The sequence below is a fragment of the Xiphophorus couchianus genome, chromosome 13 (genome assembly GCF_001444195.1).
Source record: "Xiphophorus couchianus chromosome 13, X_couchianus-1.0, whole genome shotgun sequence".
Taxonomy (NCBI): Eukaryota; Metazoa; Chordata; class Actinopteri; order Cyprinodontiformes; family Poeciliidae; genus Xiphophorus; species Xiphophorus couchianus.
This window is the reverse complement of record NC_040240.1, coordinates 2,992,903-3,010,554: the sequence shown is the minus strand read 5'-3', so window position 1 is coordinate 3,010,554 and position 17,652 is coordinate 2,992,903. Positions and strand designations below refer to the sequence as shown.

The window sequence follows — 17,652 nt, the reverse complement described above, 5'->3', positions numbered from 1 at the left end:
GAATTTTTCTATTGGGGCTGATGTCTGGAGAAGTATTTCTTTTTTTTTTTTTTTACCCTTCCAGGGGGTATTTGTGTGGGCTCTAGTGTCCCTTATATGACAGTGGGCTGACAGGAAACAGGGAAGGAGAGGGGGGAAGACATGCGGCAAATGTCGTCGGGTCCGGGAGTCGAACCCGCGACGGCCGCGTTGAGGACTCAAGGCCTCCAAATACGGGTCGTGCCAACCGCTACGCCACCACGGCACGCCCCCTGGAGAAGTATTTCAAAAAGAAGATGAGTATCTTTGTAAAGTTCTATCAATTGCAAGCAAAAAAGCTATTACACGCTCTTGGCTAAAGAAACTCCCTCCCCAGCTAGACCATTGGCGGGAAGTCGTGGAAGAGATTCACTCAATGGAAAAACTGACATATCTTTTACATATAAAAGGACACTCTTACAACAAACGCTGGTCTAAATGGCTGTCATACAAGAACAAGGAAGCATAACTAGATGTAACATCTTGTAATTATTTTTTATTTTCTTTTTATTTATATATGTATCAGTGCCCCAAGTTCTGTTTGTGTTTTATGTTTCATTGTAATGAAAAATGTTAAATAAAGAGTATAAAAAAAAAAGTACCAGTTCACAACTGCTATTATCTTAAAACACTCAACTGGTCTGTACTTGTATAGCGCTTTATCAAGTCCAGAGGACCCCAAAGAGCTTCACACTATATTCAATCATTCACCCATTCACACACACATTCTCATACTGAGGGTGGTGAGCCACAGGATAGTAGCCACATCTGCCCTGGGGCAGTCTGACAGAAGCGAGGTGCCATGCACCGGGTCCACTGGGCCCTCTGAGCATCACCAGCAGGTGCACTCCCCCCAGCAGGCAGAGAGCATACAGAAAAAAATTAATTAAAGAAAATCACAAAAACCTGCAGACAAGGATATCTGCATTTTGTAAACAAACCAAATTTTGTTTTAATGACTTGCTGTCCTGCAAGTAGTAGATGGAATGACTCTCCTGTTGCTGATTCATATGGCGAAGGAACAAGAGGAAGTAGCCTAAAGACACTTTTCCACAGGCACATCGCGCTCTGACTAGTTATTGTGGGCTCTAATCAGGGCTGGCCCAAGGGATAAGCAAACTAAATAGCCGCTTAGGGCCCCCCCCTCAGTGGAACAGATTTTTTTTTTAGTAATAATTTCTGTCATTATATCAAAAACATACAATTTCACTATGAAGTGATTTGTTTTTACAATAATATATATTTGATAACGTATGTAGAAATTATATTATTGATAAAAAGAAAAAAAAAAGTATTGCTCTTGGGGCCCCTGGTGGTCGCGGTAGGTACCGCACTCTTTGCCGGTAACAAGAGCTGTGCACATCCAGATGTCCAAAGCTCCGGTCAGAAGTTAAGTAAGCAAAACAATGTCTCAAAAAAGGACTTATCCTTCAGGGAGGGAGAAAAGAAAGAGGAAGAATAGAAAAAAGCCAAGATAAAGGTTTGTTTCAATGTGCCTTTGTAATGAGCTACTCTATCCTGTAGTTGGGGATTTGTTGTTTGCTGCTGAGCATAATCATTTTGTGGCTAAAACAAACATTATTTTTACATCAACTTCTAAGTTATGTGAAACTTCTGTTAAAATCATTTGAAGGCACAGAATCAGTCCAGTACCAGTCCACATTTAATCAAAGAATGTCATGAATATGTGTAGGGCTGCACGATTGCAGTTTTCTGGCCGATCCCTGGTTACCGATCTTTAAAAAGCCTGACCTGCCGATTTTGATTTTGGCTGATATGAATTTTTTTTGTCTGAAATCTCTAAATATAGCAAGAAAGTCACTGAGTTGGTAACAGTGGGGTGAATATTGTTAACTGCAAACGTGCAGACCTGACCTGGTGGGCCGGTCTGTCAGTCAAACCTCTCACTACAGAGCAGAAGAGGACAGAGACTGATTTTTAAACCTTTGTTGACGAAGATGAGATTAGGGGATAAGATGGGCTTCACATGTAAGTATCGACCGACCATGATCCCCCAAAATTAAGGAAATCGGCGCCCAGAAATCAGCTGGTCTTTAAATCAGTTGGCCAATAAATGTGTCCTATGTTATACATGTATATAATGTAAACAGCACTGTCAGAGATGCAATAAGGTTATAGCAGCTGTGTGAATGATCCAATGATTGGGCTTCTGATTGCAGCCAGTTCATAATGTTAGCAGAACTAGAGGGCCCCAAAACCACATTTCGCTTAGGGCCCCATGGAGGCTTGGGGCAGCCCTGGCTCTACCCCACATAGTGAGCTTTTCCATTATACACTCTGTTCCTCATTAATGTGGGCGGGACATGAGCAGCAGCAGCAGCTGTAGTCAGCTCTCTGCTAATGTTTGCAGCGACACAAAGGAGAACCTTGAGGTTCTGGTTCTGATGAACTCAAACCCAGATATTTCATTTTGTCTTATAAAAATTTATTGCTGACCCAAGCATAATGAAAAAGGCTCAAATTAGTTGATTTTTTGGCTATACATATACAGTAATAACATTCTGACACTTTATTTTTTTAAATGTGCAACCTTTTGGATTTAGGTAAAACAGGAAAAAGATGTAAATCAAGCCTGAACTTTATTGTTATTATTTTTAACCCAAATGAAAAATAAAATTCACATCACAAGTTAATATTATGTACTGTAGTTCTGGTGTTTCACACTGTTGGCGCAAAACTGCAGCTCCATCAGAAAGCTGACCACATCTGCAGTGTTTCTCTCTTCTTTATTACTGTTCATGTTTCTGTGAGATGAGCTGCTAGCAGAGCTGCTAATTCACGGTCATTCTGCTGCTAAACTTACTGCATGCCTGCCTGGTGCTGCTCTTGATTAAACTCATAATTAAACTCCTTCTTAATGAGGAGCTCTCTGATAGCAGACAGCATGTTCGCGATCCGCAGCTAAACTAAATAATGTTTGGAGTTTTCAGTGACATAAAGCAAGAGCCAATCAACGAATGTGGTCAGCAGTCAATCAAATGGCTTTGGTGCCGTACCCTGCTCGGTGCTGCTAGTATTACACCTGATTTTTCCACATCAAGTAGGTATGAAAATCTGAGAACAGCTGGGCAGAACCGCACCGGATCTGCTAATGGAAAATGAATCTGGCTGCCCGGTTAGAGGCGGTTCAGTGAAAAATTGCCTTAAAGTGATCCAGAATTAGTTGAACATGCTGACCTCAATATGTTGTAATTTTCCTATTTTGCAAGAAAATGGTGTTTGTGATGAGCCAAAATTCATAATTACTATACAAATGTATGTATATCTTTTGTTATATTTTTCACCCATGGAGATCGCCATTTTTTCACCTGATGGTGCTGTTTTGGTCAATTCTGTATTAGAATCTACAGAGTAAACACAGGAAGGCTAACTTTATCTGAGTTGTTGTTTATCATATTGTGTGTGTCTGCTGTAATTTTAGATAATGCCACACTGTGTCACTGTTGGCTGTAATCAGTGACGGATCAAGAAAAATATCTATCGGGTGGCAAAAGGGGGCAAGGATTTTTCAGGGGTGGCAGCATGTGCAATTTTTCTTATATTGGTCAATCGTTTTATTTTAAATATGCTGTAGGAGCCACAGTTTGATGACTGTTATAAATACATGTTCCATGAACAAAGGAGTGAATTAGTTCAGTTTTTGTCGCTTGTTTAACTTTTAGTAATTGGAGTGGCTGCAGTGTGCCGCAATAAGGGTGCAATTAAGCTGATAAACAGGTAAAGAACAAAACTAACCACTTTTATTCTGCTTTTTCTCGCTCTGTGTCAGCTTTACCCTACATGCTACACGTTTCCATAGCAACCAACAGCTAAAACAGAAGAACAGAGTTTACGTTCAAACCTATGAGGGAGAATCAATACCAAAAAACAGACATTTCCCACACAAAAAAGTACGTAAAAACACCAAAACAGAACATCCAGTCAGTTACATTATGCTGTCAGGCTTGATGTCTACATTGCGATTAATAATAAGCTTTCGCCTGAACACAGCAGTGGTTTATTAGCTGATTTAAACACCTGCTCTACTGATTAGTTGGTGTGTGTGTTATCTTATTTCAGTGCTAACAGAACCAAAACACACCGAACAGCACAGCACGTAGGTTATCAAAGTCAATAGTAGGCTGGCAACAGTTAGGCTAGCATAACTGATGTACTTTTCACGTTTTAAATATTTTCTTTAAATTAAAACTTTTTCCTCACCTGTGAAATGTGAAACACTTGTACATTTTTATCTATGGCTGTCATAGGCTTAAATTAACCGCTAAAAATTGAGTCCTTTTTTCAGATTCTTTGCGTGACTGTGGTTTTTTTGCTGACCACAAATATTCCTGACTCAATGGATAGCAGTGGCGCATGTGTGGCACACGATAAGTCAAGTAACGTCCAGTCCAGTAATATTGATGTATAAGAATACATCAATGCTGCTGCCTCGCGCTCTGTTCTTGCAGCTTCTCTCGCACTTCCTACTACTCAGGAGAAGGTGTCAGGTTACATTGTGTTGCATTCAATGTTGCCGGAAGAAAGATATTCATGTTCTTAATGTCCGATTTGCCATAACTATTTCTTGAATTCATGATCGTCAGATGGGGTGGCAACAGGAGTGGCAAGGCTCTCACTTGGGGTGGCAACTGCCACCCCATGCCACCCGAATAGATCCACCCCTGACTGTAATATAAAAAAACAAACAGTGAGGTGAATCTGGATAATTTCTCACATGAAAAAAAGAAAACATACCGAACTGTGTTCCAACACTGGAAGGACCTACATTTTGCAGCCGGTACTGAATATGAAACCACTGATCTAACTGGACTACAACAGGACCCTAAATAGCTGTTACCGGACTGGATCACACAGTACAACCAGAGGTACGCATCATTCATTGTTTCATTTATGAAGCTAAAAATAACAGCAGCAGGAAAGCACCAACTCTGTCGTCTTCCTCTGTTTGTTATTCAGTACTTGAGTAGATTTTTACCAAACACTTTTCACACCTGCTAAGGTAAATGTAGATAAGTAAAAACATGCTGAAAGTATACTACTGATTGAAGGTCAACAGTGCCTTGGTTGATTTTGTTCCAGGCTTGAAAATCAGACTGGGCACTTTACATGTTCTCCTTGTGCATATGTGGCCTCTCTCAGGGTACTCCAGCTTCTTCGCACATCATGTTTTCACAGTTTGAAAACATGACTGTTAGGTTAAATGGTCTCTCTAAACTGCTCTTAGATACAAGTGTGTGCATAAGTGCATGGTTTTCTGTCCTGAGGGTCTCTTGTTTATTTTCAGAATTATTTTTTTGCATTTATCAGAACTTGATCTCTGATCCAATTTTTCCCTTCTATTTTTGTCTAGAAGAGCCCCTGTCTTTGCTCTCCTAAATTTCTCAAATAGGAATAATTCAAATTACTTCATGGGTTGATTTAATTTCGCACATTATCTCTGTAGAACTGAGATAATGAAATATGACTGAAGCAAACACAGTCATAATAATACAGAAAGTCTTCCTTTCTTCAATGCTAGGATTTTTTGCTCCTCAACATAATACCCTGTTCTAAAAACATAAAACCCCAAATTAACAATAATATAGAACAGATTTTATGTCACTATTAAACAAAGCTGAGGCTAACGTTTTTGCACTGGTGCAAAAAAATTCTGTACACCCCAAGACCTCCTTAGTGTGAGCTCCTCTGCTAAAAGAGTAGTTTCTGTAGCTTACAGTTGCAGGTGCCAGCTCCAGAAAACTGTAGCAATGTCCCAGTCAAAGGGCAGACCTCATTCTAACTGAAATGCAGAGAAAAACTCAACAGAGCTGTTATATAATGATATCAACCAGTCTTTCATCTCTCGTTTACAGCTTGTACAAAACTCTGCCACTCACTTGATCACTCACTCCCATAAACATAAAAATATCACTTGTTTTCATCTCTGCACTGGTAATACAGTTCAAACTGCTGCTGTTTGTTTTTAAAGCTGAATGGCCTTTCACCACCCTATCTAGCTGAACTTTTGAAAACCCAGCAGGTCAACACCTGCTGGAAAATGAATGCAGCAAATTGTTGAACTAAATATATGGAGCTATGCTCAAATTAATGGATATATATGAGTTGCAATTTCAAACATAGCTACTTTAGTAAGTTTAACTTACAGTTTTTTGACGTGTTAAAGTAACAGAAACTGCTTTTTTTAATGCAACATTACTGGGCTGAGCGAATTCAACAACCCAAACCTTTGTGTATCGTGTTAAGGAGACATTGCGCATGTTCAGAAGCTCACCCTGAAGTTACTTTAGTGGTATGACTGTTTTTATGAAGATATTTTTGGTGCAAAAGTAATTTTAGTTTATAACTGAGAAGCTGAAGTTTTTGGGAAAAATCCTAGAGGAGTTTTGTAACTATATATTGTTTTTCAGTTTTTCAGAAATACAAAAGAGCTGTTACACTTCTTCAAATTCTAGTGAAAGTCATCAGCCATTTCCTTCTTTCATCAATACATAACAGCAGTATTAATGTGAGAGTGTAGAGACCCACTTTTTCTACCAATTTGCTCTTTGGTGAATATTGTTTAACATTGTGAAGACAAATGAAGATGGAAAAAGTTGATTAATATGGTAACTGAAGCCAGAATTTATATATTTGCATTATTCTGAGGTGTTTGACAGTCTGTCATGTGGCTTCAGTGAGGGATTGTGGGTAAGATTTATGTTTATTGATAATCATTTCAGTGAATTGCTTAGCATTGTTCTTTAAGTGATTAGTCTGTTCCTATAACTCTAATTTATGGCCCCGTCCCAATACTCACACTGCACCCCTCTATGAAGTGCACAGCTGTCAAGTTTGGATTTAAAAATAAAGGAAATATTCCATCGCAAACCGTCCCACCAGCCCAACTGTCCAAGGTCCAGCATCCCTTAAAGGCAGGTTTACAAGAAATCTAAAATATCTACCTATCCAGCACTTACAAGACACACTTAGGTGCTCAGACCTTTGACACTGAAATGTATGCCGATTTCTATGTAATTCCTATAATACAGCCTAAATGAAAAGGAAAAAGGGAATTGAAGCACAGTTATTTTGCATATGTATATCCTGCATGATATAATCCCTTTGAGTTAAACAGTTATTTCAGGCAGAAATTGCATTTCACTGGACAGGAAATGGACATATATTGGGCATTTTTGGTAGCTTTTTGGTGTGACACAGAATGCATTCCACTATTTAGTGCATAAAACATATGCTTTAATTTTCTGAATTAGTAGAACCCAACAGTTAAAAAAAAATCTTTATCATTATTATTATTATTTTTAGAGTTCCATCCCTCCTCCATGGGCTGCCACCTTATCGTGGTGGAGGGGTTTGAGTGCCCCAATGATCCTAGGAGCTATGCTGTCTGGGGCTTCATGCCCCTGGTAGGGTCACCCAAGGCAGACAGGTCCTAGGTGAGGGACCAGACAAAGTGCAGCCCGAAGACCCCAATGATGAAGGAAAACCTTGGACTTGGTGTTCCCTCGCCCGGACGCGGGTCACCGGGGCCCCACTCTGGAGCCAGGCCTGGAGGGGGCGCACGATGGCGAGCGTCTGGTGGCCGGGCTTTTACCCATGGAGCCCGGCCGGGCTCAGCCCGAAGAGGAAACATGGGCCCCCCCTCCCATGGGCCCACCACCCGTGGGAGGGGCCAAAGGGGTCGGGTGCACTGTGTGATGGGTGGCGGCCAAGGGAGGGGACCCTGGCGGTCCGATCCTCGGTTGCAGAAACTGGCTCTTGGGACGTGGAATGTCACCTCTCTGGTGGGGAAGGAGCCGGAGCTAGTGCGTGAGGTCGAGAGGTTCCGGCTAGAAATAGTCGGTCTCACCTCGACGCATGGCTCTGGTTCTGGAACCAGTCTCCTTGAGAGGGGCTGGACATACTTCCACTCTGGAGTTGCCCAGGGAGAGAGACGTCGGGCAGGAGTGGGCATACTTGTTGCTCCCCATCTCGGCGCCTGTACGTTGGGGTTTACCCCGGTGAACGAGAGGGTAGGATCCCTCCGCCTACGGGTGGGGGGACGGGTTCTGACTGTCGTTTGTGCTTACGGGCCGAACGACAGTTCAGATTACCCACCCTTTTTGGAGTCCTTAGAGGGGGTACTGGAGAGTGCTCCTCCTGGGGACTCCCTTGTTCTGCTGGGGGACTTCAACGCTCACGTGGGCAACGACAGTGAGACCTGGAGGGGCGTGGTTGGGAGGAACGGCCCACCCGACCTGAACTCGAGCGGTGTTCTGTTGCTGGACTTCTGTGCTCGCCATGGATTGTCCATAACGAACACCATGTTCAAGCATAAGGGTGTCCATATGTGCACTTGGCACCAGGACACCCTAGGCCGCAGTTCGATGATCGACTTTGTCATCGTTTCATCGGATCTGCGGCCGTATGTCTTGGACACTCGGGTGAAGAGAGGTGCGGAGCTGTCCACTGACCACTACCTGGTGGTGAGTTGGCTCCGGTGGCGGGGGCGAAAGCCGGTCAGACCTGGCAGGCCCAAACGTGTTGTGAGGGTCTGCTGGGAACGTCTGGCGGAATCCCCTGTGAGACGGAGCTTTAACTCCCATCTCCGGCAAAACTTCGAACACGTCCCGGGGGAGGTGGGGGACATGGAGTCTGAGTGGACCGTGTTCCGTGCCTCCATTGTCGAGGCGGCCGATCGGAGCTGTGGCCGCAAGGTTGTCGGTGCCTGTCGCGGCGGCAACCCTCGAACCCGTTGGTGGACACCTTCGGTGAGGGATGCTGTCAGGCTGAAGAAGGAGTCCTATCAAGCCTTTTTGGCCTGTGGGACTCCGGAAGCAGCTGATGGGTACCGGCGGGCGAAGCGGCATGCGGCTCGGGCGGTTGCTGAGGCAAAAACTCGGGTGTGGGAGGAGTTTGGAGAGGCCATGGAGAAAGACTTCCGCACGGCTTCGAGGCGATTCTGGTCCACCATCCGGCGTCTCAGGGGGGGGAAGCGGTGCAGCACCAACACTGTTTATAGTGGGGATGGTGTGCTGCTGACCTCTACTCGGGACGTTGTGGGCCGGTGGGCAGAGTACTTCGAAGACCTCCTCAATCCCACCAACATGCCTTCCACTGAGGAAGCGGAGCCTGGGGACTCTGGGTTGGGCTCTCCAATCTCTGGGGGCGAGGTCGCCGAGGTGGTTAAAAAGCTCCTCGGTGGCAAGGCCCCGGGGGTGGATGAGATCCGCCCGGAGTTCCTTAAGGCTCTGGATGTTGTAGGGTTGTGTTGGTTGACGCGACTCTGCAATATCGCATGGACATCGGGGGCAGTTCCCCTGGATTGGCAGACTGGGGTGGTGGTTCCCCTGTTCAAAAAGGGGGACCGGAGGGTGTGCTCCAATTATAGAGGGGTCACACTCTTAAGCCTCCCTGGCAAGGTCTATTCAGGGGTCCTGGAGAGGAGGGTCCGTCGGATAGTCGAACCTCGGATTCAGGAAGAGCAGTGTGGTTTTCGTCCTGGTCGTGGAACACTGGACCAGCTCTACACCCTCAGCAGGGTCCTGGAGGGTGCATGGGAGTTCGCCCAACCAGTCTACATGTGTTTTGTGGACTTGGAGAAGGCGTTCGACCGTGTCCCTCGGGGAGCCCTGTGGGGGGTTCTCCGGGAGTATGGGGTACCGGGCCCTTTGATACGGGCTGTCAGGTCCCTGTATGACCGGTGTCAGAGTCTGGTCCGCATTGCCGGCAGTAAGTCGGGCTCGTTTCCGGTGAGAGTTGGACTCCGCCAGGGCTGCCCTTTGTCACCGATTCTGTTCATCACTTTCATGGACAGAATTTCTAGGCGCAGCCAAGGTGTTGAGGGGATCCGATTTGGTGGCCTCAGGATCTCATCTCTGCTTTTCGCAGACGATGTGGTCCTTTTGGCTTCATCAGATCGTGATCTGCAGCTCTCGCTGGATCGGTTCGCAGCCGAGTGTGAAGCGGCCGGGATGGGGATCAGTGCCTCCAAATCCGAGGCCATGGTCTTGAGCCGGAAAAGGGTAGAGTGCCTTCTCCGGGTCAGGGGGGGTGTCCTGCCCCAAGTGGAGGAGTTTAAGTATCTCGGGATCTTGTTCACAAATGGGGGAAGAAGGGAGCGGGAGATCGACAGGCGGATTGGCGCAGCGTCTGCTGTCAAGCGGGCGCTGTACCGGTCCGTCGTGGTGAAGAGAGAGCTGAGCCAAAAAGCGAAGCTCTCGATTTACCGGTCGATCTACGTTCCCACCCTCATCTATGGTCATGAGCTTTGGGTCATGACCGAAAGAACGAGATCGCGGATACAAGCGGCCGAAATGGGTTTTCTCCGTAGGGTGGCTGGGCTCTCCCTTAGAGATAGGGTGAGAAGCTCAGTCATCCGGGAGGGACTCAGAGTAGAGCCGCTGCTCCTTCACATCGAGAGGAGCCAGTTGAGGTGGCTTGGGCATCTGGTCAGGATGCCTCCTGGACGCCTCCCTGGTGAGGTGTTCCGGGCACGTCCCACCGGGAGGAGGCCCCGGGGAAGACCCAGGACACGCTGGAGGGACTATGTCTCTCGGCTGGCCTGGGAACGCCTCGGGATTCCCCCGGAGGAGCTGGAAGAAGTGGCTGGGGAGAGGGAAGTCTGGGCCTCCCTTCTGAAGCTGCTACCCCCGCGACCCGACCTCGGATAAGCGGAAGAAGATGGATGGATGGATGGAGTTCCATCCACTGTGACGGACTGGCAACCTGTCCAGGTGACCTCACCTCTCACCCACTGACCGCTGGAGATAGACACCAGCACCTCTCATGACCCCAGAAGGGATAAAAGTGTTGGATAATTTATTGATGGATGGATGGAGTTCTATCCATCACAGAACAGTGGTCACATAGTGGTTTGAAATGTAACCTAGCTTAATGCAAATAACCCATGAAAAAGACATTCCAGCAGACTAAATGCGCTCCCTAGCGCACTCCTTCATGGGGGCGCTAGGGAGCTAGGGGCCCCATCGCACGCGATCAGTACTGTATTTGACCCACTGTCACTTTTTGGCACACCACCTGGTTTGTTCCCGCTGTCTGCACTAATCTCGCACAAACTGCCTTCTAAGCTACTGCAGGTGGAAGTTCTCACAAAGTTAATGACTTAATTCAATATGGAGAAGTACAGAAATTTTTATTTGAAATGATTACATTATAATACAGGAAATTTACGGGAAAATACTAATTCGGAAGGATGGTGGGAAAGCGGGGTGAAATACAGTAGTTTCCTGGCTAAAGCGAGACTTGACAATTACGGAAGTGTTTACTCACAATAAAGGTCTTGGCGCTGTGGGAGACGGCTGCCTCTCCAGTAGCTCTACAGTTTTTAGCTTTTTTTTTTAAACTTCTTAAGTTGCTGTGTGTGCTCTTTATTTATTCCATGGATAATTTCAAACTAAATACGCAACCAGGAGACTTTTTTCTCACTTATTCAAGAGAGGAACTACTGGACTGTAGAACAATGGGACAAGCCGGCATAAGGCACAACATTCCGGTGGAGCTGAGAAGGAGACCGAGGGGCTGCAAGGCTGGGGCTAAACTGAAGGCCAAGCTAGCAGACAATAGGAGGCTATACAAGCTATCGATTCCCACTGTAATCATGGGGAATGTGAACTCGCTGCTGAACAAGATCGATGAGCTGTCTGCACTGAACAACCAGCGGATCTACAGAGAGAGCAGCTTGTTCATCTTTACAGAGACATGGCTAAACCACCTCGTGCTGGATGCTAACGTGGACCTGCCAGGATTCACCGCTGTGAGGGCTGATAGGGACACGAAAGCGAGTGGTAAAAGAAAAGGTGGGGGACTTATCATGTATGTGAACAACCGATGGTGTAACCCAGGACATATCACTGTAAAGACTGTTTGGTGTTGCCGGGACCTCGAGCTACTAGCCTTTAGCCTGCGGCCATACTACCTGCCAAGGGAGTTTAGTCACGTGATCTCCATCTGCGTTTACATTCCACCGAGAGCGGACGCTACCACTGCATGTGAAAAAATCCACTCTGTCACAGCAAGGCTACAGACACAACATCCTGACGCTTTTATTATAATTTCTGGGGACTTCAATCATGTGACTTTGGACTCTACTTTGGCCACTTTCCACCAAGCTGTTGACTGCCACACTAGGAATAACAGGACAATCGACCTCCTGTATGCCAATGTGAGGGATGCATACAGAGCAACACCCCTGCCCCCACTAGGGAAGTCAGATCACAACCTCGTTCACTTACAGCCACTGTACACCCCCCTGGTCCAAAAGCAACTGGGATCAACTGAACTGGGAGAGCCACTACAGTGGATCTTCAACCTCAGCCTGCAGCTAAGGGAAGTGCCCACCCTCTGGAAGACATCCTGCATCGTCCCAGTGCCCAAGAAGAACAGGCCCAGCGAGCTGAATGACTTTCGGCCCGTGGCACTCACTTCACACCTGATGAAGACGTTGGAGCGGCTCTTCCTCGGCCTCCTCAGACCCCAGGTGGAACATGCCCAGGATCTCCTGCAATTCGCCTACCAGTCAGATGTTGGTGTGGAGGATGCCATCCTCTACCTGCTGCACCGGGTCCACTCCCACCTGGATAAGGGCAGCGGCATGGTGAGGATCCTTTTTTTGGACTTCTCCAGTGCCTTTAATACAATCCAGCCCCTTCTGCTCCAGGATAAACTAAACAGCATGGGTCACACCTGGTCACCTGGATCCATAGTTACCTCACCAACAGGCCGCAGTATGTCAGGCTGAAGGACACCGTGTCTGACACTGTGGTCAGCAGCACAGGAGCCCCCCAGGGCACAGTGCTGGCCCCTCTTCTCTTCACCCTGTACTCCTCTGACTTCCACTACAACTCGGAGCTGTGTAACATACAGAAGTATGCTGATGACACAGCCATAGTCGGATGTATCAGGGACGACAGAGAGGAGGAGTATCGCTGTCTGGTGAGGGACTTTGCTCTCTGGTGCCACACAAACCACCTGGAACTCAACACCGCTAAGACGAAGGAGCTGGTTATAGACTTTGGGAGGTCCAGACCAAAGCCGAGACCAGTTGCATTAGAGGGAACTGAGGTTGAGGTCGTGGACTCCTACAAATACCTCGGGTTGTGGCTGGACAGTAAACTGGATTGGTCAAAACACACTAGCCACCTGTATGGGAAAGTGCAGAGCAGGATGTACTTCCTGAGGAGACTGCGGTCCTTTAACATCTGCAGCAAACTGCTCTGTGATTGCCAGTGTCCTCTTCTACACCGTGGTGTGCTGGGGAGGCAGCATATCCAAGAAGGACACGTCCAGACTGGACAAACTGACCAGGCGTGCCGGCTCTGTGGTCGGCATGACCACGGGGGGGAGGTGACACAGGACAGAGGGTGGAAGGAGGGTGGAAGGAGTAGTGACCCCTTGTATTTTTCTCCATACTTATCAGGTCAAACCACATAGTGCAATACGATATCACTGGTCAATCTATCCGCCAAATTCTTATATATATATTTTTTTTGTGTTGTATTTATATTTATTTATATTCTTATATTCTATATTCTTATTCCTTGTTTCTTGCATAATTTAAGGTTTTTCTTGCATAATTTAAGGTTTTGGTTACTCACATTTAGTGTGTACCCTAGTATTTAATTTGTATTTTTGTATTCTTTTGCATTTTTGCTTACTGTGTGTTATCTTTGTTTTTTGCCTGGGAGCTGCTGGTAACTTCAATTTCCTGAGGGAGTCTTCCCAAGGGATCAATAAAGTACAAGTCTAAATCTAAGTCTAAGTCTAAGTCAATCAAAGTGAATAAGGGTTAGAGGGTGCATGTTACAAGAGTGCAAAATTTTGAGAATTAGAACAGCATACCTCTGATTATCAAGTTCGATATCCAAAATGGTGAACGGGTTAGTGTACTAACATTCACAGGCTTAAAGGCAATTCATCTAGCTATGATTCATCTAATTAAACGTACGTTTACACATTTAACTGCTACTCAAAGAAAAAAACATCTCTGATTATGAATGGCTATTGGGACAAAAAATTTAATAATAAATTCATGAGAACAATCTAACATCAATTTTCTTGCCCTCTCCACTGAGAAGAAAACATTTGTTTAAAAATCATGATATCTCTAAAGAAAATAAGAACCACATGCCTTTCTTTTTCACTCTCACAAAAAAATGTAAGAAATTAATTAAAAAATTATGTATGACATTTTCTCTGTAATGACTTTCTTCAAAATAAATTTAATGTAAATATCAACTAGTGTGCATTTTGTGACAGATATTGAGGCTCTTTTTATTCCAATTTCAACTTCATTACTGTTTTTAGATAGATTTTCAGAACTGGATCTTGTTCAAAAAATCTATTTTTCTTTTAAGTTTTAATACAATAAAATGTTATCTTCTAATCTAACAGGTGATGAAAAGTCAAATTATGGTATTAACGAGCTAATCATTTGGCTAAATTTTTATTCACAATTGCTGCTTTCTAAAAATTACCTCAATTTTTAACATATTTTAAGTGAAGTGCTTAAACATTGCAACAACAAAAAAGAGTAATCTTTGTACCAATAGTAGTTTAATTTAAGGTTTGAAATTCCTCTTGCATTTTTGTCATTTTCTGTTTTACTGTCCTCACATACTTAGCTTGTGTGACTATTCTTTATTATTTTTCTGCTCAGTTTATTATGCCAAACGTTTTTGTTACGGATGTGTGTGTGCCTTATCATACTATTTCCTTTGAATTTTCAATAAATGCAAAAACAATCCCATATTTCTGCCTTTTATCTCAAAGCGTAACATGCAGCATTGAATTGTGAGGAATATGCTTCGCTGAAGTCTGCCCAGTTGCAGACTAAGCAGAAGTGCGGAAATAGGACCCAAAAAGGGGTGGGGCTTAAGACGGATGTGGAGAATTGGAACACACTACGCATTCAAACCCTTTAACATGAACGCGCATTTGAAGGACACAAGGCCAGAACAAGTAAGAGTATCGCGACGGGCCTTATGTGTTAGTTTGTTGTATTAAACCATCCAGCAGAGTAACCAGAAGTGAGAGAACACCATGAACACCTGTAGGATTCACTCCTTTGGGGTTAACAAAATAAGGCCTCAAAAATGATGGTTGATTCTTGAGCTACAAGAATAGCTGTACTTTCTCTCTCTGTAGTTGTAAAGTGTTATGCTATGATACTTTACCAGATACTTTGTTTAATTGGTAGTAAATGTTTGTTCCATAAAGCAAAAGTGGTGTGATTTGAATTTTCTTAACTACACTGTGAAAACTGTTGACGTGTCTTAGTTTAGTAAATCAATTATACTGCTATATCTGTTTAAAGATAGATGTCTGGGGGCCGGGATAGAGCAAACCAGTTCAACCAGTTTTTCAACAGGTTCAGCTCACCTCCTGCTACTCCCATACCACCACCATCCCCCCACACATCCACACTGCCCCAAGTCGTTCAACCTGGTAAAGATTAGCCTATTATCCATCCATCCATTATCCAACATGCTTATCTTTATGGGGTCATGAGGAGTGCAGTGCATCTCCATCAGTCACCTGTTATTATTTATAAAACAATTAAAGAAGGATGTACTGTCTTTTTAGGGTTTCCTTTTAGCCAACAGCCATCACTGTTGGCTATGGACCAAAGTAGATTTTGTTTATACTCTATGTTTATGTCGTCAGTGTAGGTTGGCATATTTAGCCAACATTTCCTGACAAAAATATATAGGACAAAACAAAACATGTTGAGATGTTTAGATTTGCAGTGAAGTTTTTGTCCATTAATTTAAAAGTCCAAAAGAAAATTTTATTGTCTTACAAAAGAGAACCTAAACTACAACTGGCTTCACAGGTAACTCCATTTACTTTCTACAGCGGTGAGCACCAGACAGGGAAGAGTTGGTGTTTTATCCAGATTCCGTCAGAATTTGGTTCTTAGTCCCAAAATGTTTCCCGCTTCAGCTCTGCCTTCCTGGTCTCCCACCTACACACTCCTGCTCTACATCCAGCTGCCTGTCTCAGTGCTACTAAGGGGAACAAACAAAACATTTATTTTAATTTCATGTTGATTTGTACCCTGCATTTAAACATAACGCCAATAACTCATGTTTTGGCTCAATTGTCTGCTTCAGCTGAAGTGCATGTCTGCATAACTTGAAGTTTGAGAAATAAAGATTCCAATTTCTTATAGGGCCTGACTGGCAGCATTCACTGGGTGAGCATGCAGCAACAGCATAGCGGACTTACAGATGCAAAGCCAACAACATTAAAATAACCTTTAGTGAGCATTACATTAAGAAATTAATATGCTTGAAAAAAAATTTCAATAATTTGAATAACTAATGTTTAGTACCGTTCAAAAATCAGTTTTGTGTTGATATAAAGTTTAACAAATATTTAATTTGTTTAAAATATAATATATGTGTAAAATTAGACATGTAAATTAACTGAATTTATATTGCCTTTTTCTAAACACTTAACTAGAATCACATTGACCCGGTCACACTCACAAACACATGCATTCCTACACTGATACAATTTAGATTTCCGATCCATTATTATGATAATGTTTAATATGTAAAAATATTTACCTAATTTACTAAAGACAATTTAAAAAAAAAAACGCAGAAAAAATTTACAATGCTCTATTAAGTGAAATCTTTACACACCTCCATGGTATACATGCATTCTTCACCCAGCCTGGCTTCTGGGTTTAAAAAGTTCCAATATAAAGTACTGATAGAAAGATGACAGAACTGTAAAAATATTTGTTAAGTAGCACTGTTTACAGTGGGCAAACTTGTGTGGCATGTGACTGCATCCTCTATCAGAGAAGATAGTCCAACTAATTAACCAGCAGACATCAGCTCCTTAGACTCCTAAACTTTCTCTAGAAAGACTAAAAAGGTGAAAAAAAGTTCTTTGGCTGCTTTGAGCACCGGGCTGTTCCTGCTGCTCTTGCCTCCTTTCACTCCTCCATTGTAGCCGCCCTCCGCTTCGGCTCACAGATCCTTCCCACATTAGTGTTAAAGAACAGACCTGTATAAATGGTTGTATTCTGCACAATAGCACTTTTACTAAAAAAAAAAAAACACTTTTATGCTAACACTTTTTTTTAAAAGTCACTGCATCCTTTAAAACCTTCGACTGTTTACATCAGTAATGTTATTAAAATAACCCTTAATCCATTATTTTTGAAATATATTTTGTAAAAAGAAAAAAAAAACTTTTTTGTCAAAAATAGACAAAAAAGCCAAGGGTAATAAAACTTCGATTCTTATTTCAATAACATCTTATTTTCATTTCTGTCCATCTTATAAAACTTTTTTTTTCATTCATATTTCATTTATTTCTGTGTCTACTAGAAAACATGCCACATTTAGTCACAGTTGATGAAGTCTGAGCTCCGGTATATTATTTTAAAAACAATTTCTTTCCGGTGTTCTATTGTGAGAAGCTTAGACGTACAATTTTAAATCAAACTATTCTTTTCATACTCCAGTTTAGATCTAAACGCAGTAAGTTATATTAGTCTTAGTTATGATCTGAGAAAACTTGCCATCTGTCTAGCCCAGCCCGGAACCTGTTCGCAGCAGAGCTTCTCTCAGACTCCTGGTGCGGCTCACGGGCTGCAGG

General features: G+C 43.7%; 1 protein-coding gene across 8 annotated transcripts in view; it reads right to left on the bottom strand.

Annotated features, from left to right (window-relative positions):
• esr2b (estrogen receptor 2b) overlaps positions 1-17,652 on the bottom strand; it is a 76,164-nt gene that overhangs the window by 58,215 nt on the left and 297 nt on the right. The gene's annotated exons all lie outside the window — the stretch shown is intronic.